The 20844-nt window shown below is 32.9% G+C and overlaps 1 protein-coding gene across 1 annotated transcript in view; it reads right to left on the bottom strand.

The window, feature by feature from the left end:
- USH2A (usherin) overlaps nucleotides 1-20844 on the bottom strand; it is a 790488-nt gene that overhangs the window by 682438 nt on the left and 87206 nt on the right. The window lies entirely within an intron of this gene.

Here is a 20844-nt window from a genome sequence, read left to right as displayed (position 1 = left end):
TCTTTAATATTACAACTTTTATAATGATGTTGACTATTGATTTTAGGTAGATGATCTTTATCACTTAAAAGGAGAAATCTCTGTTCCAAAATAAACAAGGTGATTTTATATAAAAACAAAATATTCTCCATTTTATTAAATGTTCTGAATCAACTGACCTGTTGAACTGAAAAATTAAGTTATAGGTTAAGAGATTAATTAAAATCTATGCTTGCATTCTTAGAATAAACTCAACATCATTAATGGTAAATAATGGTTAAAGTTATGTAGGATTTCTGCATTTATAGTCATAAATTCTATTGCTCCATGTTTTTATACAGACATTAAAATAAATAAAACCTTAAAACTTTAATAAGGAATAAATATGTATTTGTATTTATCAAGTTAATTTCAATGTCTGAATGATCAACAAATTTTCATTTTGTATACTAAAACCTATTATAGTTTGTCAAGTTACACTGCATTTAAATTATGATTGATTCTAGATAAGATTTGAAATAAATATGTACATACCAGTAAATATGAACATTCTTACCCTTTTTTTTGGCTGTAAAATACTTAATGTGACTTCTGAAAGTACCCAACTTTTTCCATAGTCACATACATAAATTAGGAACCAGAAGAGTCAAACCATGTAAAATGAAGTATCAAAAAGTCTCCCCATATGTTCACAATAATAGTCCTTTGTTTTTTTAATTAACATTTTTTTAAAACTATTTTGATATTTTGGACAACAAATATCATTCCCTTTTTCTATTTTCTGCAATAAGTATCTACTATTTCAGAACAGTTTGACATATTTCATAATTATCATTGGAACAAACTCTAGTCAAAAGCATTTTTTCCAGTATTTATTTTGCCCTACTAGTTCATGGCTGAATAATTTCTTCCCTTAATATTTTTAAATGTAGAAAGAAAAAATATAAGAATTTAATTGTCCAATGTGCTGTTCTTTTATGGTATGCTGAAAAGTTTAGCATGAAAACGCATTGAGTCTTTCTACTTAGCTGAGGAGGAAAAGAAAAAAGAGACAGAGAAGAGAATGAGAATGTAAATATTAAGTCAGTTTTCATGTCAGGTAAGGCTGCATTCTAATTATTGATAAAGTATGCACACTTACATTTTGGTCTATTAAAAAAATCGGTATATTTGTCTTGGAATGAAGAAGATTGTTTTCTGCAGGATCATTTATAATATTTTGGGCTGGACAGCTGTCCCTCTTCTCTTCTCTCCCTGACCTCTATTAATACCTTGACCCTGCTCCTATCACTTGAACTCAAATGATTGGTTTGCTTAAATGTATCTTTCAGGAAATGCAAGTTACTGATTTTTATACTCCTGTAGTCATCCTCACAGTAGGAGTTTAATAGATAATTGCTAAGCTGCTAACTGAAAATTCACTTCTAATGATACTAATTTCCAAACAAAGTCATTCTTGAAAAACTTCAGACAGAGGTACAATGGGAACAATTAATAAACAGTAATGTTTACGTAAAGTGTTCACAATTGCATGGTATTTGATGACTTGCAATAAACCACCTAAAAATATAAAATGAAACACATTTTGTAAAAGATATGCAGCATTCAGTAGGGTATTGTCAACTATGGATCTTTGGCCAAAAAAAATTAAAAGTGGGGGAATTGACCTCTAAGTTTTCTCTCAACAGCAATAACCATTTGTAAATCAATTTTATTTTGTATAGTCAAAAGTTAGAAATTAGGCATAGGCTAAAGTCAGGCATCTTAGTTCAATTATTGGTACTGCCACTAACTGTAAAAAGTAACATGAACTGCATACTTTCTATGTTATGGGCACTATATTAAGCATTTAAAATGAATTATTACATTGAATCCTCTAGGCTTTGTATTATATGGTATCCCACATCTGATTTCTGTTCTTGATTTTGCTAGCCCTGTGTCTTTGTATAATTAATTATATCTCTTTAAGCCTTATTTTTCTCATCTAACATGGGGGGGGGTAATAATTCCTGCCTCTTAGAGATGTTGTAAAGTCCAAGTACTTAGCAGAGTGTCTGTCACATCATAAGCCCTCAGTAAACATTGTCTACTACTTTATTGTTAGATTAGCAATTGAGGATCAAAGAGGGTAAGTAATGAGAAAACTATCATTGAACAATAAGTCCCTGAGTCTACTTTAACTCTGAATCTCAGATTCCTCATCTCTAAAAAGAAGGCAATGTAACACAACACCTTAACTGTTACTGACTCAAAATAATCTGAGGATAAGTGGCAATATTTTTTAAATGCTCTACAGCAGACAATAACACAACATTGTAAATCAACTATACTCCAATAAAAATTTTAAAAATAAATAAATAAAAAATGCTCAACACAAAGCCTGGCACATATTACGCTTTCAACAACTGGAAGTTACAAGATGGAGGAGGAGGAATGAGGAGGACGAGCAGGGTAAAAATCCAGCAGAGGTGTTGATCTCAAGTTCAAAAGACACCAGCAGTATGTAAGACAGTCCCTATGTAATATATTGTCTACAACCATTGATAGGAGATTTTTGTGATCATAAACGTACTGGTCTGATTTAGATGATGTAGCTTACAGAGTGGACCAAGGAGCAATTTATGACCAAAATGAATTTCTGGTTTATCATCTGTAGCTACAACTACTGAGGAGGTCCCATCTACATTTCATTCCTAGTAGCCATCAGACATCACCAGAATATCATTTCTAGTAGCCCTAAGTGTGGATAAGAAGGATAGATGAATACTCACTCTGACCTCCTGGCTTTGGAGAAGAGAAATGCACTTACTACGTTTTTTTCCCCAGGTCAATTAGCCATGCAATTAACCTCATTCCCAATGTTTTAAAAAACTCTATCCCACTGCAAAACCTTGGCCAAATGCAAATTTCTGCTTCAATGCCTGAAGTCTATTTTTTTTACTTCATTTAAAAGTATTCTTATTGACGTCTGTGCTCTCCCAATGACGGTGTTAATATTATTCAGGTTACGCTTCCTTGCATAACTTGGTGGAAGTGATGATATGCAACCTGTGGTCCTGTCACACTGATTACAGATGCAGTTTGTCTTCAACAAAGCAACTGCCGGCTGTTGGAGTTTGGGATGTTGCCTACATGAATTAGTGGAGTGAATCCAGCAAAAGCATTCCTTTGATATTCTTACGAACGTTTATGCTTTTAGACTGTGATCTAAAAAGATTCCTCTGAGATTTTATCCTTATTGTCAACTTAGAAGCCATTATCAAAAAGTCTTTTTGTAAATAATACTGGACTAAATACTTTATTGATATTCTAAAGATACAGTCCTCGCTCCTTTAATGTTTAAAAACAAAGAGGAATTTGCCACTAACCTAATGGGTTGGTTTGGGTCTGACCAAGTAGTTGTTAGGTGGCTAGCCTTCTTTTTGTGGACAATAAAAAACCTACAGAAATATTGGTAATATTTTAGCCTCTTCTAGAGAAAGCAAGCATAGCTATCATTTTTCAACTCTCAAATTTTTTTTGGAAAAAAAAAATTCTCACACTAGGGTGCAAGAGTTTGTAGAAAGGGCCAGTACAGACAATATTTCTAGGATGGGAGTTGGTCCACAGCTTTCAGTACAGCATATGTGTACATTCCACTGGACCCAACAATTCCACTGGGAATTCAGAAAAGTACATTTTTTAAACTATTTGAGAATTTTTTTATAATGTGGTCTTTATAATAGGAAAGAAAAGGATACAAGATAAACGTCCAAAAGTAAAGAAATTGCTAAAAAATATCATATATCTTCAAAATGCAACCATTCATAAGGACAAATGTAGATAAGTATTTATAATACAATTTGAATTTAAAAACCAAGTGAAAAGTAGTATGTAGGGTATAAGCCTATTTTCTAGATAAAGGTAGACTCATCTGTGAATATGAATACAGAGATACAACTTTAAGAAGACAGAGATAGATGACACAGATTTCTTTAGTAGAATATCAATAATAAAAAATCTGAAAGGATGTAAACTATTTGCCAAGGTTGTCTAGGGGTGGTAGGGTTACAGATGACTTACTTTTTATAACGTTTCTTTCCACAGTGTGCATTTATTACTAATGTATTAAAAATTGTGTTCAAATAAAATGCAACTGCATGGATGATTACAAGAAAATTATACATTATTTGCATCATTTGCATGTACCGTTTTGCTAAGAAAAGCTAATAAAATTAAAATGTTCTTATTTTAAATTACACACAGATCAATAAGATACTACAGAGAAAATTACTCTCTGAGTATAATGTAGGCTGAAAGAGTACATGAATTACCAGTAAACAGAATATGATTTTTAAACGATAGAAAATTTTCAAAATGATGAGATTAACATATAGAAGCAAGGATTTTGAGAAATGACAGCTTAAATTTCTGTTTTAAAGTTTGATTTAAAACATACACAACTATGGCACCTTGACACACATTTTGGCCTCTGATCTTAAGGATGAAGCTGTGTTTTTATCATTTTATGTGGTTTACAAAGACAGATAAGAGAGAAGGAATACTCTGTAATCTATTTTTTGGTTACAACGTTTCATAAAATTGTTACATTTTTCATCTTATAATTGTTTCTCACAACTCCTTTACGATAATACAAAGAATATTGTGACAAAATGGAAGAAATAATAATTAAGGGCATGATGAGTAAATGTTTGAATTCTCACAATTATTTCTATCTTTTCCATTAATGACTTTTAAAGTTTCATTTAAAATCTAGAAATAGTTGTATATCTTATATTTTGGTTCTGAACCAAATGTTTTTCTACCTAACGTTCTCCCAATCTCCAGTTGATCCTTTGTCACTTTTGATTATGTTTCAGTTTCTTCTGTACCAACTGGATTCCCCCTGATATGTCCCTGGTTGTTCAAATTATAAGGTTAGACAATGGTTATATCAGGGTGAGGACCTTTATCAACTGATTCATTTCATTGCTTTCATTCTGACTAATCAACTCCCCTAAGTTGCAGCCAAATACTTTGACATGTTCAGGTAGACAAATCATAGAATAATCACTGAATATAGAAGACACTGATGACATTTATTTTACTACATTACGTATTAATATTACACAATGACATTTCTCTCTTCTGGACCATTAAACTGGAATAGTGTTCTTTTGTTACTATTACAGACTAGCAAAGACAGTCTTTCAAAGATTATCCACAGGTCCAAAAGCACTTTTATCAACTCTACTCCCATCAGTCTCAATTTTGATCTACTATTGGCAATATTTCAAATCTGATCCAAATTTACAGAAAAAGTACATATAGTCCCATTTTCAAAAATGTAACTATAGCAGCAACACATTTCTTCAGTCACTTATCCAGCAATCTTAAATGCTCATTATGTGTCTTTGAAGGAAGGAAGAAGAAAATGTCCTCTTAGCCAAAACTACATAAAGGCCATGGGAAGATGGGAGGTGGGTGGGGTCGTCCCACAAGTTACTAACAGAAGAGTTCAACAGACTCAACCGTCCAACAGACTCAAGGCCCTTTGAAAGCTCAACTTCATAATGATGACCATGAGTCATCAAAAACAACTTGTCTTTAACAGTCACAGGTTAAGAAAACGAAGTAGTGAACAATTTGTTTTTGAATGATTTCAAAAAACAGATTAAAACTTCTTTTACTGTTCCTTTTAAAAGATCACATCTGGAAAATTTACAAAGAGTAGTTAATTCCGCAATTCTGGTAAATAAATGAAATAATCCTTTTTTTAAAGTCTAGTGCATACCATACAGGCTAAAATTTTAGAGGTGCAAAGAAGAACTATGGGTACTGACTTATCTCCTTAAGCATGCATAGAGAAAATAGCATTTTGTCTATACTTTTAAAATCACTGCAATTATCATAGAATATTATAATAGTACTTTACTTCTCTGTTGTTCTTGTTAGATTCTGAGCTTCCTTAAGCAGGATTTTATTGATCTAATGAGTCCCAGCATAATGCCTGGAACTTTGTAACTGCTCAATAAATGTTTACTGGGTGAGGGAATGAACAAATGAATGTATGAATGAGTGAATAAATCAATGAACAGTTGATGCAATGAAAGCTCATTTCTATCAGTGAATTCATTTCTTTCATTCCTGGCTCTAGCAAAAAAAACAAAAGTGAGACAAAATTATTTCCCTTTCTACCCTCAACAGTAAAATGCCCACAGATGTCTTTATCTAGGCAATGTTTCCCATGTACTAAGAATAGCTAAGGCTTATGGTGTCAGGCCTAAGTGCTTCATATGTATTTGATGACTAAATCTCTCCAACACCCTATGAAGTAGTACTTGCTATTACCTCCATTTTACAACTGAGAAAACTGAGGAAAAGGACAGAAATTGAATACATTTCTATAATCATCCAGTAGAATGTCAACTAGTATAAACTAGAATGTAAAAATTTCTAAGGGCGGGGCTTCCCTGGTGGCACAGTGGCTGAGAGTCCGCCTGCCGATGCAGGGGACGCGGGTTCGTGCCCCGGTCCGGGAAGATCCCACATGCCGCAGAGCGGCTGGGCCTGTGAGCCATGGCCGCTGAGCCTGCGTGTCTGGAGACTGTGCTCCGCAACGGGAGAGGCCACAACAGTGAGAGGCCCGCATACCACAAAAAAAAAAAACTTCTAAGGGCAGAGAAGTTTGTTGGTTTTTATTCATTACTATATTTCCAGGGCCTAGAGGAAGCCCTAACACATAGCAGGTATTCAATTTAGATACATAAATGATACATACGTACATACATACATAGGTAGATAGATAGCCCTTACTCCTAATCACCATGCTAGACTCTCTCCAGGAATAGAAAATGACCTCTGAGGGAGGGAGGTGTTGAGTGGATTCACTATGGCTAGATGTCCATTCTTACCTCCTTCTGTTCAGGATGGAAACTGGATGGCAGAGCCCGGGAAACCCAAACTAGGAGTCACCCCACTCCTGGCTGGAAAATTCAGAGGTATGTAGGCAGCCCCTGCCTCTATGGGAAGGGAAGCAAGGCAATCTGGTTCAAAGTGAGAGATTATAAACTGTTCACTTTTTAGTCAGTATAGTACTACTTACTGAGCTAAAAGAGGTTATTTGTTACACTATTCCCAAATGGCCTAAATGAATTAGAGATCTTTGGAAGGTCTGTAAATTGCTCCTTTCTCATCAGTAGAAGCCAGTCCAGTATGTTGGAAATTTTAAGAGTCTTAAATCTGTAATAATAATAATTGTCCTCAGGCCCTATTCAAGCTTCCTCTTTTCTTCAAATGTAGTGGTAGTTGTAATTCAAATGATGCCATTTCGTGTAATTTCTTTTGACTAGGAGATAGAGAAATCATCTTTATAAATATAAACACTTCAGTGTACTCATGTAACTATTTTTTCCAATAGAAGTTTTTCTAGGTATCTCTAACGTTCCAATCATAAAGGTATTGTTACACAAACTTGTTAATGTATCATCATGATAGATTGGGTGGGGTGGGTGTGGAAGCATAGATCAAACTTCCAACTCTGGAGAGAATCTAGACAGAAAATGGCTGAATGCTTTGCACACAATAAGTGATCAATATATATTTGATAAATGCATGAATGTATGGAGGAATGACCTGATAGATTGCTTACATTTATAACATACTAAGGATGGTACCTTAGTATGTGCAGTATTTAATTAAATAGTAACATAAAAGGTTTAAAGGTAAATGCAATATTTTACCTGCAGAATTTTACCTATGGATTACTATGTAATCTTAATTAGCAAATTTAAAACAATTACCATGCTTCACCACTGAGAAGACAGAAATGTTCATGTATTTACCCTTCAGTGATAAATTCCTTTCTCAGTAATTATCTTTCCCCTACTTAGAAATTCCCATATAATTAAAGTGCCCACAGAAAATTTGTACTTACTTGCTTTCTAGGTGCTAAAATTAATAGCATCAATTAAATAACTACTAATACTATTCGACAATACTGATCAGACATTGGTGGCAATACAATGATTGTGAATACTTAATATACAAAGCCTGTCTGGCAATTCAACTATTAATATGTGGTGGCTACTTTTAGAAACTTTCTAATTCTTGCAATGCCTTGTCTGTACCTCTACGGGCACTGTGCAATGGAGGATTAGAAAATCATCCAATAAAACAAATTTTAATAACGTGTGAAACAAAATCTACACTTGCAAAAGTAGACTGTAGGCAGAATTATTCAGACAACTGATTCAGTTCTACACATCGTCTCTGTATAAATATAACTGATAGCCTATGTACTTTTAAGCACAGGGTTCTTTACCATGTGATTTGTGAATACAGACCATCTAACTATGGCTAGTCGTTGAATGAAGCAGAAGCACCTGGATGATGGGCCCCGGAATTTTATTCATTAATTTTGAATACTGATGGTGTTTGATATTTGATTTTTCCCTTGAGCTTTCTGTTCTTTTTTTTTTCCCCTTTCTTTTTATTGTGTGATTTGTTCAGTGCACTAAAAAGACACATGTGAAGATACAACAGGTTCCCCCAAGAGTCCAAAAGGAGGACTTTAAGATTTGCTCAAGTTTGTGGGTAGTGGCCAAGCCAAAGCAATTCCACTGTGTAATATAATAATTTAACCCTGTTTATAAGCCAGAAAATATGGCCTGGAGTAAAGAACACATTTGTATAGTATAAACTGCGTATTTTGAAAAGAAACTTAATGAAAAAGAAATGGATTATATTAAAAATGTTCTTTACATGCATCTGTTCCAAATAATATATGTAATACAAGATACGGATTCATATATTAAGAAGCATAATCCATTATCTCTGTTGTTTAGTTTAATGAATAGACATAAAAATGCATTTGAGTTACTATTTGGATATAAAGCCAACTTACATTCCAAATTTTATCTAGTGCTAGACATGAGTACTAGATTAGTAAATTAAAAATCCTTTTATTAGTATAGCTGCATTTAATTTTTCCTTTTAAGATTTAAAATGTCAACAATATTTATATTATTTGTTAATTACAAATTGTCAGCCTGAATCACTTGTTTGTATTAAAGTCATCTCCATTTATTATAGTAATTAGTGTCTTCCAGGGAATCTTTTTTGAATTTCATAAATGAAAGTCCTTCAATATTTTCAAATACTTGCACCTATAATCAAGATTTTATGGTTGTACTCTAGCATAAGGCTCTACATATAGAAGGCATTTCATAAATATTTGTTAAATGAAAAGAGCAAATGATGAAGCTTCACATTAGAACAATAGGGTACACAGTAATCATTAACTTTGTAATGGTTATTCCATGTTGAAGAAAGTAGCATCACCTCCACTGTCTTTACCGATAGGATGAATACTTAACATAGATAATATGTTCCTAATAGATTAATAAATCAAATTATTATATTTTAGGAAAATTATGTTGAGATATTTAAGACATGCAAAATTTATAAAAACAGCAAATAATTGTGTTCCTTATTCACCACCTGACAAAAATAGAATAAAATGCCGTATACATTCCACGCTACCAATAACATCTGAATTTAGTAATATTCATTCACAAGTATTTCTTGATACTTATACTTTATATTTTTGTATTACTTGTAACATAGTATTGTTCTACATGGTTTTAATTTTACATAAATGGTATACTGTATGTATTATTCTAAAACAAGCTTTTTGCACTCCATTGTTTGAGAAGTCTAATGTTGACACAATACCTATATTCATTCATATCCACTGCTGTATTTCATGTAAATATTTGCAAATTGTTTTTCCACAGTGGTGGCACCTTCCCATCAGTGACGTATCAGTGCTCAGTACGTAATTCACATCTTTGTCAGCATCTGAAATTTTCAGATTTTTTCATCTTTACCAACCTCATGGGTATAAACCGTTATCTCATAGTTTTGGTTACTTTATCAATAACCAGTAAAGGTTCAGATGTTTTCATATGTATATTGACCATTTAAGTTGCCACTCCTGGCCTCTTCTGTGAATTACCCATTCGTTATTTTGGTAAGTTTTTCAATTAGTTTGTATGATTTAAAAGTTCCCTTTGTTATATGCATTGTGTTGCCAATATCATCTGCTAGTCTGTAGTTTTTCTTTCTTTTCTTAAAAAGGTAACTTTGATGATTAGAAGTTTCTAATTTTAACATAGCCACATTTACCAATTTCTTCCTTTGTTAGTTTGTGCTTCATGTGCCCAAAAGTCCAAGGGAAAAATGTTATTTATCTTCATAATAAGACATTATTGCGAAGGGCAAGACCCTGCCACTATCTTCCCCAAATTTATTTTCACTGTTTTCACTCCTCTAATCATCTTTACATTAGAATAAGTTTGTCAAGTCACAGAAAAAATAGCTGTTGTAAGATTTTGATTAGAATTAAACTGAATTTATATTATGATTGGGGAGAATTGACATCTGTTACATTAAATCTTCCTCTACATGAGCATGGTGTAGTTTTCCAATAATTTAGGTCTTTTAAATATTTTTCAATAATGTTTCCATCATACACATCATTTGGTAGGTTTTCCTTTGGATATTCCTATTAGTAACTCTTTTCAAATTAAGCTTCCTATTTGTTATTTTGTTATATAAAAGGCAATTGATTTCCATGAATCCATCCTACATCTAGGATTTCTGAACTCATTAATATTTAATAATTTGTCGAGTTTTCTGGCATTTTATGACCAAATCATCTTGTCTTCATATACTGGCAGTTCAATTATTTCTCTTAAATATTTTTATTGAATTATAGTTAATTTACAATGTTGTATTAGTTTCAGGTGTATAGCAAAGTGATTCAGTTATATGTATTGATATATGTGTATATATATACACATACATGTGTATAGTCTTTTTCAGATTCTTTTCCATTATAGGTTATTACAAGATATTGACTATAGTTCCCTGTGCTATACAGTAGGTCCCTGTTGGTTACCTATTTTATGTATAATAGCGTATATATGTTAATTTCAAATTCCTAATTTATCTCCCCCCTACCCACGCTACCCACTTTGGTAACCATAAATTTGTTTCCCATGTCTGTGAGTCTATTTCTGTTTTGTAAATAAGTTCATTTGTATCTTTTTTGTTGTTTAGATTCCACATATAAGTGGTATCATATGATAGTTGTCTTTCTCTGACTTACTTCACTTAACATGATAATCTCCAGGTCCACCCATGTTGCTGCAAGTGGCATTATTTCATTCTTTTTTATGGCTAATATTTCATTGTATATATGTACCACATCTTCTTTATCCATTCATCTGTCAATGAACATGTAGGTTGCTTCCATGTCTTGGCTATTGTAAATAGTGTTGCAATGAACATTGGGGTGCATGTATCTTTTCAAATTAATTTTTCTCTGGATATATGCCCAATAGTAGGATTGCAGGATCATATGGTAACTCTATTTTTAGTTTTTTAAGGAACCTCCATACTGTTCTCCATAGCGGCTATACCAATTTACTTTCCCACCAAGAGTGTAGGAGGGTTCCTTTTTCTCTACACCCTCTCCAGCATGTATTATTTGTAGACTTTTTGATGATGGCCATTCTGAGTAGTGTGAGGTGATACCTCACTGCAGTTTTGATTTGCATTTCTCTAGTAATTAGCCAGGTTGAGCATCTTTTCATGTGCCTGTTGGAATTATTTCTTTCCAATTCTTTAAGTGTTTATTTCTTTTTCCTATCATATTGAACTGGCTATATCCTTCAAAAATATGTTGAATAACAGACAATCTTGCCTTATTGCTGACTTTAAAGGAAACCACCATTATGTGCACTGTTGTTTCTAGAAATTTGTAGATTTTTTTTATCAGGTTAAGGAAGTCTGCTTCAATTCAGAGTGTGTTGAAAATATTAATCTAGATGGATGTGAAATGTTGTCAACTGTTGTTTTCCAAATCTATTGAAATGAGCATGTTTTGCTTCCCTTCATGAGTTAATGAATTTATTAATACTAAATTTCACTTGCATTCCTGGGAGAAACCCAATTTGGCTACTGTATATTATTGTATTTATAAATAGCTAGATTTGGTTTGTTATTATTTTAAAATTTTAGTCTTATGTTTACAAGTGAGAATGATCTATACATTTTCTTTTTTGTACTGTCTTTGTCTGATTTTGTTTCCTGGCATCCTCACTTCTATTGATAGAATTCAAAATAAAGATCTGTGCCCTCAGATAAAAACTTGGCATGCCGTATATTTAACTTATTAATTGCTGTTGAGTCTTCTCTCCCCACCACCAACGCTTAAGAGAATGCAAAAACCTCTTCAAGAATAAAAATTGTGCTTTGCTCAGAGATGTAAATCTATTGCTCAGTAGATGAGTACTCAATAAAATTTTATTGGATTAACAAAAGATTCATAATTTTCATTGGGGGTTATATTCTCTTATTCTATTTTTCTTGATTTACATAATGGTGAAATGATTCAATGCAGTCGTTCACTGAAAACTATTTAGTTAATGCCTACAATGTGTTCTGATTATAAATTCTATATAATTTGTTAAGGCAATCTTTATTGATTAATGCATGATCAATGTTTATAAATTTTCCACGTGATCTTGACAAGAATGTGTATTTTTTCATTGCTGGACACAGGAATCTACTAGTTCAGGCTTCAAATTAGTTCAATCCTCAATTACTAAGGTTTTTCTTACTTATTTGTTCATTTTTGGACTGCCTGTTTGATCAATTACTAATGAGATATTATTAAAGTCACTATATTGATGGTGGATTTGTCAATTTTTCCTTCCAGTTCTGTCAAATTTTGCTCTGTACTTTTGAATCTACACTATAAGATGCATATAAGTTTAGAATTGTATCTTTTATCATTATGTAATGCACCTCTGTATCCCTAATAAGACTTTTTAAAGTCTATTTTACCTAATATTAACATAGCTTAAGCCAGCTTTCTTACATTTTCAAACTTTGTGTGTGTGTGTTTTAGGTACATACCTCACAATCTACAATCAGTGTCATACTAAGCCATACTGAAGCCTGATCCACCAAAATATGTACTCCTATATACACTTATAAAATATCCTCCTACAGTTGGAACCAAGTGGTCTGAGGGCACACATTGTATGATTTCTTTTAAGTTTGTTCAGGTGCGTTTTATGGCCCAGAATGTGGTTAATCTAGTGAATGTTCCAAGTGAGCTTGAGAAGAATGCATATTCTGCAATTGTTGGACAAAGTAATCTACAGGTGTTCAATTATATATCCAGTTGATTGAAAGTGTTGTTGAATTCAACTATGCCCTTACAGATTTTCTGCCTACTGGATCTGCCCATTTCTGAGAGAGGGGTGCTGAAGACTCTAACTATGACAGTGACTTCATCTATTTGTACTTCCTCTTCTATCAGTTTCTGCCTTGTGTACTTTGATGCTCTGTTGTTAGGCACAAGCACATTAATGATTGTTATGTCTCCTTGTAGACTTGACCCTTTTACCACTATGTAATACCCCATCTTATCACTAATAATTTTCCGTGCTCTTAACTGTGCTCTGTCTGAAATTAATATTTCAGAATTTACTCTAGTGTTTGTTTGATTAGTGTTAACATGATATATCTTTCTCCATTCCTTTACTTTTAATCTATATGTGTCTTTATATTTAATGTGGGTTTCTTGTAGACAACGTATAGTTGTGTCATGTTTTTGATCCTCTCCAACGAACTCTTTTAATTGATGTTTAGGCCACTGATGTTTAAAGTAATTACTGACATATTTGGAGTAATGCCTATTGTATCTGTTACTCTTTTCTATTCATTGCCCTCATTCTTTGATTCTATTTTTGTCTTCCACTCTTTTTGCCTTTTGTTGTTTTAATTGTGCATTTGATGTGATTCCATTTGCTCTTTTTTCTCAGCATATCAATTATCCTTTTTTTTTCCTTTTTAAAAAAGTGGATGTCCTAGAGTTTGTAATATACATTTCCAACTAATTTACAATAATTTACAACTAATCTAAGTCCACTTTCAAATAACACTACACCACTTCATGGGTAGAATAGGTACTTTAACAAAACAAAGCACCCCTGGATCCTCTATTCTGTCCCTTATATCATTGTTGCCACTTGATTCACTAATACATAAGCTATAATCCTCAAGTATGGAGTTGGCCAAAAAGTTCATTCAGGTTTTCCATCTTACTGAAAAATCTGAATGAACTTTTGGGCCAATCCAACATATAGTGCAATTATTTTGAACAAATTGTTATCTTTTAGATCAATTAAAATAAGAAAAACAAATGTTTTATCTTCACTTATTTCATCTCTAAGTCACTTCCTTTCTTTATGTAGATCCAAGCTTCTGATCTATATCATTCTCCTTCTCTCTGAAGAACTTCTTTGGTCTCTGAAGAACTCTCTGAAGAATTTCTTGCAAACAAGTCTACTGACAACAAATTCCCTCAATTTTGTTTGAGAAAGTTTTCACTTCTCCTTCACTCTTGAAGGATAATTTTGCAAGTTACAGAATTCTAGGTTGGTGGGTTGTGTCTCTCAACACCTGAAATATTTAATTTTCCTTGTGTGCATGGTTTCTGAGACGTCAGAATTAATTCTTATCTTTGTTCCTCTATAGGTTTTTTTTTTTTCTTTCTGGTTTCTTTTCAGAGTTTTTCTTTATCTTTGATTTCCTGTGGTTTGAATATGATATATCTGGGTGTAAATTTTTGGAATTTATGTTGCTTGGTGTTCTCAGGCTTTTGGGATCAGTGGTTTGGTGTCTGATATTCATTTGGGAAATTCTCAGTCATTATTGCTTCTTCTTTTCCATTTCTTTCTTTTCTTTCTAGTATTTCCATTATGCATATATTATATCTTTTGTAATTGTCCCACAGTTCTTGGATATTCTTTTTTTAAAATCATTTTTCTCTTTGCTATTCAGTTTTGGAGGTTTCTATTGACATATCCTCAAGCTCAGAGATTCTTTCTTCAGCCATGTCCAGTCTACTAATGAATCCATCAAAGACATCCTTCATTCCTGTTATAGTGTTTTTGATCTCTAGCACTTTTTTTTTTTTTAGAATTTCCACCTTTCTGCTTGCATTACCCATCTGTTCTTGTATATTATATCATTTTCCCATTAGAACCTGTAGCATATTAATTATAGTTGTTTTAACTTCCCAATCTGATAATTCCAACATTTCTACTATATCTGAATCTGGATTTGAAGTTTGCTCTCTTTAAACTATACTTTTGGTCTTTTAGTATGCCTTCTAATTTTTTTTTGAAAACTGCACATTATATACTGGATTAAAGGAACTCCATAAAAATAGGCCTTTAGTGATGTGGTCTAAAGTGTGGGGTGTGGGGAAGTGTTCAATAGCCCTATAATTAGGTCTCAGGCTTTTAATGAGTGTGCAACAGTCCCTCAGTCTGACCCCTTAGACACAGCAGGCTGACTAGAGGGGGCTGGAGTCGAATATTTTCCTTTCTCTTAATTGTATTTTAATGTCCATTTTAGGAGTATCTTGCTATTTTATACACTCCACCAACTGTAATGCTATTATTAAGAGATTACATTTATTATTAAATATATCATTATTAAACAATAATATTATTTAATACAGCTTATATATATTTACTGGTTCACTTGCTTATAAGTCCTTCTTGCATATCAGGCCTTTTTTTCTGAAATCATTATATTTCTTTATGAAGTATAGCCTTTAAAAATTCTTTTAGTGAATCTACTGGTGGTAAAGTTGATAAATTTTTGTTAGACGAAAATGTATTTTTTCTCCCTTATTGTTAATTGATAGTTTAGCTACAAATATAATTCTAGGTTTGTTGGTTACTTTCTCTTTGCAATTCAGAAGTATTGTACTATTCCACTGTCTTCTGGCTTCTATTGTGGATTGAGATATCCAATGTCACAGTTTCTTATAAATTCAGATCTATAAATAATTTATCTTTTTCTCTGGTTACTTTTTACTATCTACTCTTGGTCTTTGATGATCATCAGATTCATTATATCTTACCTATGTAGTTTTTTCATAGTCTACTTAGGATTCAGAAGAATCACGCCATTCCTCAGCATTGGACAATTATTTACCCTTATCCCCTTAAATATCATATTTCTTCATTTGTATATGTTCATCATCTCTATTTATTTCTTCTATAAAGCTGTCTCAATCTATCCCTTTGATCCTAACCTCTTTTTCACATTTTAAACTTGCATTTTAAAGACATTTATGTATATACCTATCTCAGGGAAACAAGTATAAGTGTTTTTCAAAGATTAATAATATCATCCACGTGTCAGATAGGAAATGAAATTCTTGACCTTGACTCACTAAATGTACATCTAATGGAGATTCTATAATACAAACTGCCAGAAAGCTAGTTACATGAAAATGAATTAATTCATTAGTGTTACAAAACTATCGTATAAAATGAAATACATTTACAGTAAAAAATTTCTGTGAGCAAACAGAAAACATAAGTAGTCATAAAGCTCAATGTGTAATAAAAATATGATACAAGTTAGTCATGATGACTCATACTTCTGGACTTCAGTGCTCTAAAGGAATACACTCTCTCAAATAACAGGAAATATTCATTTACATAAAAAGCAATGTAGAGTGTGATGCTGGCACCATTCAAATTATTGAATGGTAGAAAAGTTTATTATATAAAATGCTTTAAGCTGGCTCTGCTATTTATAATACTAACAAAAATGCATACTGATGGTGTGATTTTAGTTAAAATTCATAAAATCCATGATTAATGTTATAAAATGGTCACAAATCAGAGCCACAGAATAAAGGAAGTATTCATGGTTCCTAATAAATTGCTCTGTGAATGCTTGACCACCCCTGCAGACAATGATGTCACACAATGATGAAAGACTAGTTAAGTAGCCAACAAAGTGCCAGTGCTTGGCAGAGGCAGTGGTCAGCGCATCATTCTTGGCCCAGAGCCCTTGAAAGGTGCATGCAGCTATTAAAAGAAAATGAAAAATTCTAAGGATGCAAGTTTCAACGGATAACACTTTTCTTAAAGCTAGATTCTATCAATACTTGAACTCTTAGACCAGGTAAAGAAAGTGCCAGACAGGAGGAGAGAAGAAATAAGACCGCTATTGTAGCTATGCCACCATGTTAGTTGACATAGACTAGTTAGTTCCATACACAAGCTTCCAATTCCTAGGTTGTATTCTGCCCCTATGATCTTAACACATATTTTTTGATAGTCATAATGGACTTCCTGAGCAGGTGGACCAGAGGTACTTTATTACAATAAAGCTAATAATACGATTAGTTAGGAAATGATCTATAAAGTACAAAGGAGTTGTGGGGATGGGAGGTAGAAGCTGTCAATGACAAATTGGCACTTGCCATGGGCACTGGCCATCTACCTCCACAAGGATTAAATTACGTGCTGCTGCAGCTGCTGACTTTCAACACCCCCTGAAAGGAGTTCAGGTGGAGAGCAGCAATGAGGCACTCTGTGCTCTGGGAAAAATGGGTAGAACAGGTCTTCAGATAGATATTTTCAGGAGCCAGTTTTATGAGCCCAATTCTTGTATCTCCTCATATCTAAAAAAGCACTAAAATCCTTCACAGTGATGTCTGCTCCTCGTGACTAGTAGAGACCTTCTGTAAAAAAATATGTGCTTGACTGCATGTATTCTCACTTCAGCAAAATCACATATATACTGACCTTCCCCCCTACCTCTTTGGAGAAGTTTCTCAGAGCTATCTGAAATGCTGTCTCCCAGGCTGAAGTCCTCATTTTGCCCCAAATAAAACTTAACTCACAACTCTCATGTTGTGCATTTTTTAAGTTGACAAAGCCTATGTACCAAAATAACACATATTGAATAACTTCATGATATGAAATTTTAGAACAGGCAAAATTAATCTACAGTGACATTGAACAGATTGGTGGTTTCCTGGGATTGAGGTTTGGGAGGAGACATTGACTATGAAGGAACACAAAAGAGTGGGGAGAGGAAAACATTCTATATCTTGATCATGGTGGTTATTACAGGAGGGGATACATTTGCCAAAACTCATCAAACTATACATTTTTAAATGGGTATATTCTACTATATGCAAATTATACTTCAAGAAAGTTGATTTAAAAAGAAAAAAACAGTAGTTCTGCAAGATGTTCCCATGAGTCATATTTGGTAAAGGGGACAAGAAATCTTTGTATTATTTCTTACACTAGTATATGAATTTACAATTATCTCAAAAAAATATTTAAGTTAAAAATACATATAAGTGAAAATAATTATCCAAATAAAATAAAATTACTCATTTTAAAACAGGATCAACAATCATATGATCCATGCAAGTTCAATGCCATGTAATCCTGAAATCTACTTTCAAACATTCAACTCTGCTCAAAAGTTTTTGAATAGTATCCAGTCTGTTGGGATTTGTTATTCCATAGATTAATCCTAAAATGGACCAGTAAATTAATTACTCACTGCTTCACTCATTTGGAGGGAAGAAATGTGACAGTATGCAAAAACTATTCTCTATTAATGAAATATGCCATTCTTATTTATTGTATACATAATAAATTAAAGTCAAAGCCTTAAAATTGCCAATACCATACCAAAATATGTCAGAGTTCCCAGTCCAACAGCACTGAGGAGAGTCAGTGAGCCTCCTGAAGATAAATGCTTTAGGTTTCACAAAACATTTAAGAAAAAGTGTGCCTTTAAGTTCATCTTAGAATCAGTGGTGTTTTTGGTAATAGATTTTCTTGAGTTGTTTTTGGTTATTTGTTAGTTTTATAATTTTATGAATGGACAAAATAAATAGGAGCTATTAAGAAGACTCCCAATCCAGCTATACCCAAAATAATTAATCATGTATTCTGGCTACTAGTGTAAGTCTCAATGTTAGTGAGTTTTGTTTTCTAGGGTTCAGAAGCTTAAAAGTGTCTGAAGACAGGTAGTTAACATGAATGAGGTCACCTAGATATAAAGCTAAGGACAGTAGTAAATTTAGCAGCAACTGAACAGTGATAATTCTCTGAAGATGGTAATTGCTACCCTGAGTTAGCCAACTGTTGCCATGGGGAACATGGGCATAGTATTGGACTACTTTCTAATTAAGAGAACTCAGACATGTAACCAAAAAAAGAAAGAAAGAAAGAAAGAAAAGTGAAAACTTTCGCTGGAAATTAAAGAAAAAAATATTTAAACACTGTTCCCACCTGAGGACCATCAGTTCCTAACATCAACTTTATAAACAACTAAAGAATGTTTCATACAGAAAATTCTCTAGAATGGCTACATATATGAACTTGCTTCTGAATTCACCATTCCATTCCTTTCCCCCGACTTCATTCATTTTCACTTCCGCTAAAAACACTTTCTCATAGGACTGACAATTGCCCAGAACTGGCATATTCTCAAATCTTACATTTTCATCTATTTACCAAATGGCTGTAATATAATTCACAAAAGCACTGTTTATTGAGTAATATTATTAATGGCTAACATAATACTGTGAAATTGAAGACATCCTTTTTGGATTATGTCCAGAACTTTAAAAAGAACATTGGTTCCAAAAGGATATGAATGGCTTATACCAAAACTTATTATTTTAAAAAGTGGAACAACGTGAAAAGCATTTGAATAAATATATTTTCAAATTATTTTAAGACAACTTTTTCAGACCCCTAAGTCCCACATGTATTAAAATATCTAGAATGATAACAAAAGAGAAGCTCATGCTATGAATGCATTATAAAATCATTTTTTATTTTCAACACACCGTTGAAAATATCATAAGACTGAGAAATCATTCAACTTAACAGTCTATTTATTTTTTCCTTTCAGCTGCATTTGCCAAACTTTGGTAAGTGAATGATATTTGTTGCTTTTTTATTTATGACTACATTCATGAATTATCAAAATATGACAGGAGGAAAATAACAGAAAAGTCAACTTTGAAACTTTTGTTCTCAAAAGGCACTTAGTGTCAAAACAAGAAGCATTAAAACATATTCTCAACCTAAATTCTAGTTAATTATTTCACTAGTTCATAATCCAACAGTCACCACCTGAGACCAAGTCTGAAAATCCCAACTTGACTTCTGAAACCAATCCTAAGCCGTGATACATTTAATGGCTGTATTTTTAAGGGGAAGCATGAAATCACGCAAGAATCATAAAATATCAATCACTTAACCGTGAGCAGTTAAAGAGAGAAAAGGGGAAAAAAATGGAATGAGGCATGAAGAGGAAGAGAGATGGGGGTGAGGGCAGAGGAGAGGAACTAACTAGTCAAAATAAAGCAAGAGAAGCTCAGATAACAGCATATCAAATGAATGTATTAGCCAGTCCTCAGTTTGCATTTACTAGACAGATTCAGATCAAAGTGCCCTATTCAATTCATCCCAGAGCATTTTTTAGTTAGGTAATTAGTAGGTTTGGAGAGGAAGGGTGAGCTTAATGAAAGAAATCACTGACTGCCAGGAAAGAAGTGTCTATCTTAAAGGATTAAAAGGAGAAGACACTAAGAAAAACCGAATAAATGTCACTTTAAAATCAAGAACAAATCAAAATCCCCAAAATTTAAACACACAATTATGGCTGAATAAAGAGTGAGTCAATCAAGTTAATCCAATTAATTTCCTTTCTGTGACAATATGATAAGCCATACAATGAAACATTAAAATCAATGCTTTTTCAAAAGATTTGTTTTCATGACATACTAATCAAATCAAACACAAAGCCTCCACCTGAGATTTAGAAATACTGTTCTAATCATTATTTTAATAAATTTAAAGTTATTTTTACACTTAATTCTTTAAGTGCCTAGATTTTTGTCCATGCCATGAGGTAGGCCTCGAACTTTATTTTCTTACAAATTGGCAGCCAATT

Source organism: Mesoplodon densirostris, chromosome 2 (assembly GCF_025265405.1).
Source record: "Mesoplodon densirostris isolate mMesDen1 chromosome 2, mMesDen1 primary haplotype, whole genome shotgun sequence".
NCBI lineage: Eukaryota > Metazoa > Chordata > Mammalia > Artiodactyla > Ziphiidae > Mesoplodon > Mesoplodon densirostris.
Note: the sequence above shows the minus strand (reverse complement) of the source record. Positions and strands in the feature narration are given on the sequence as shown.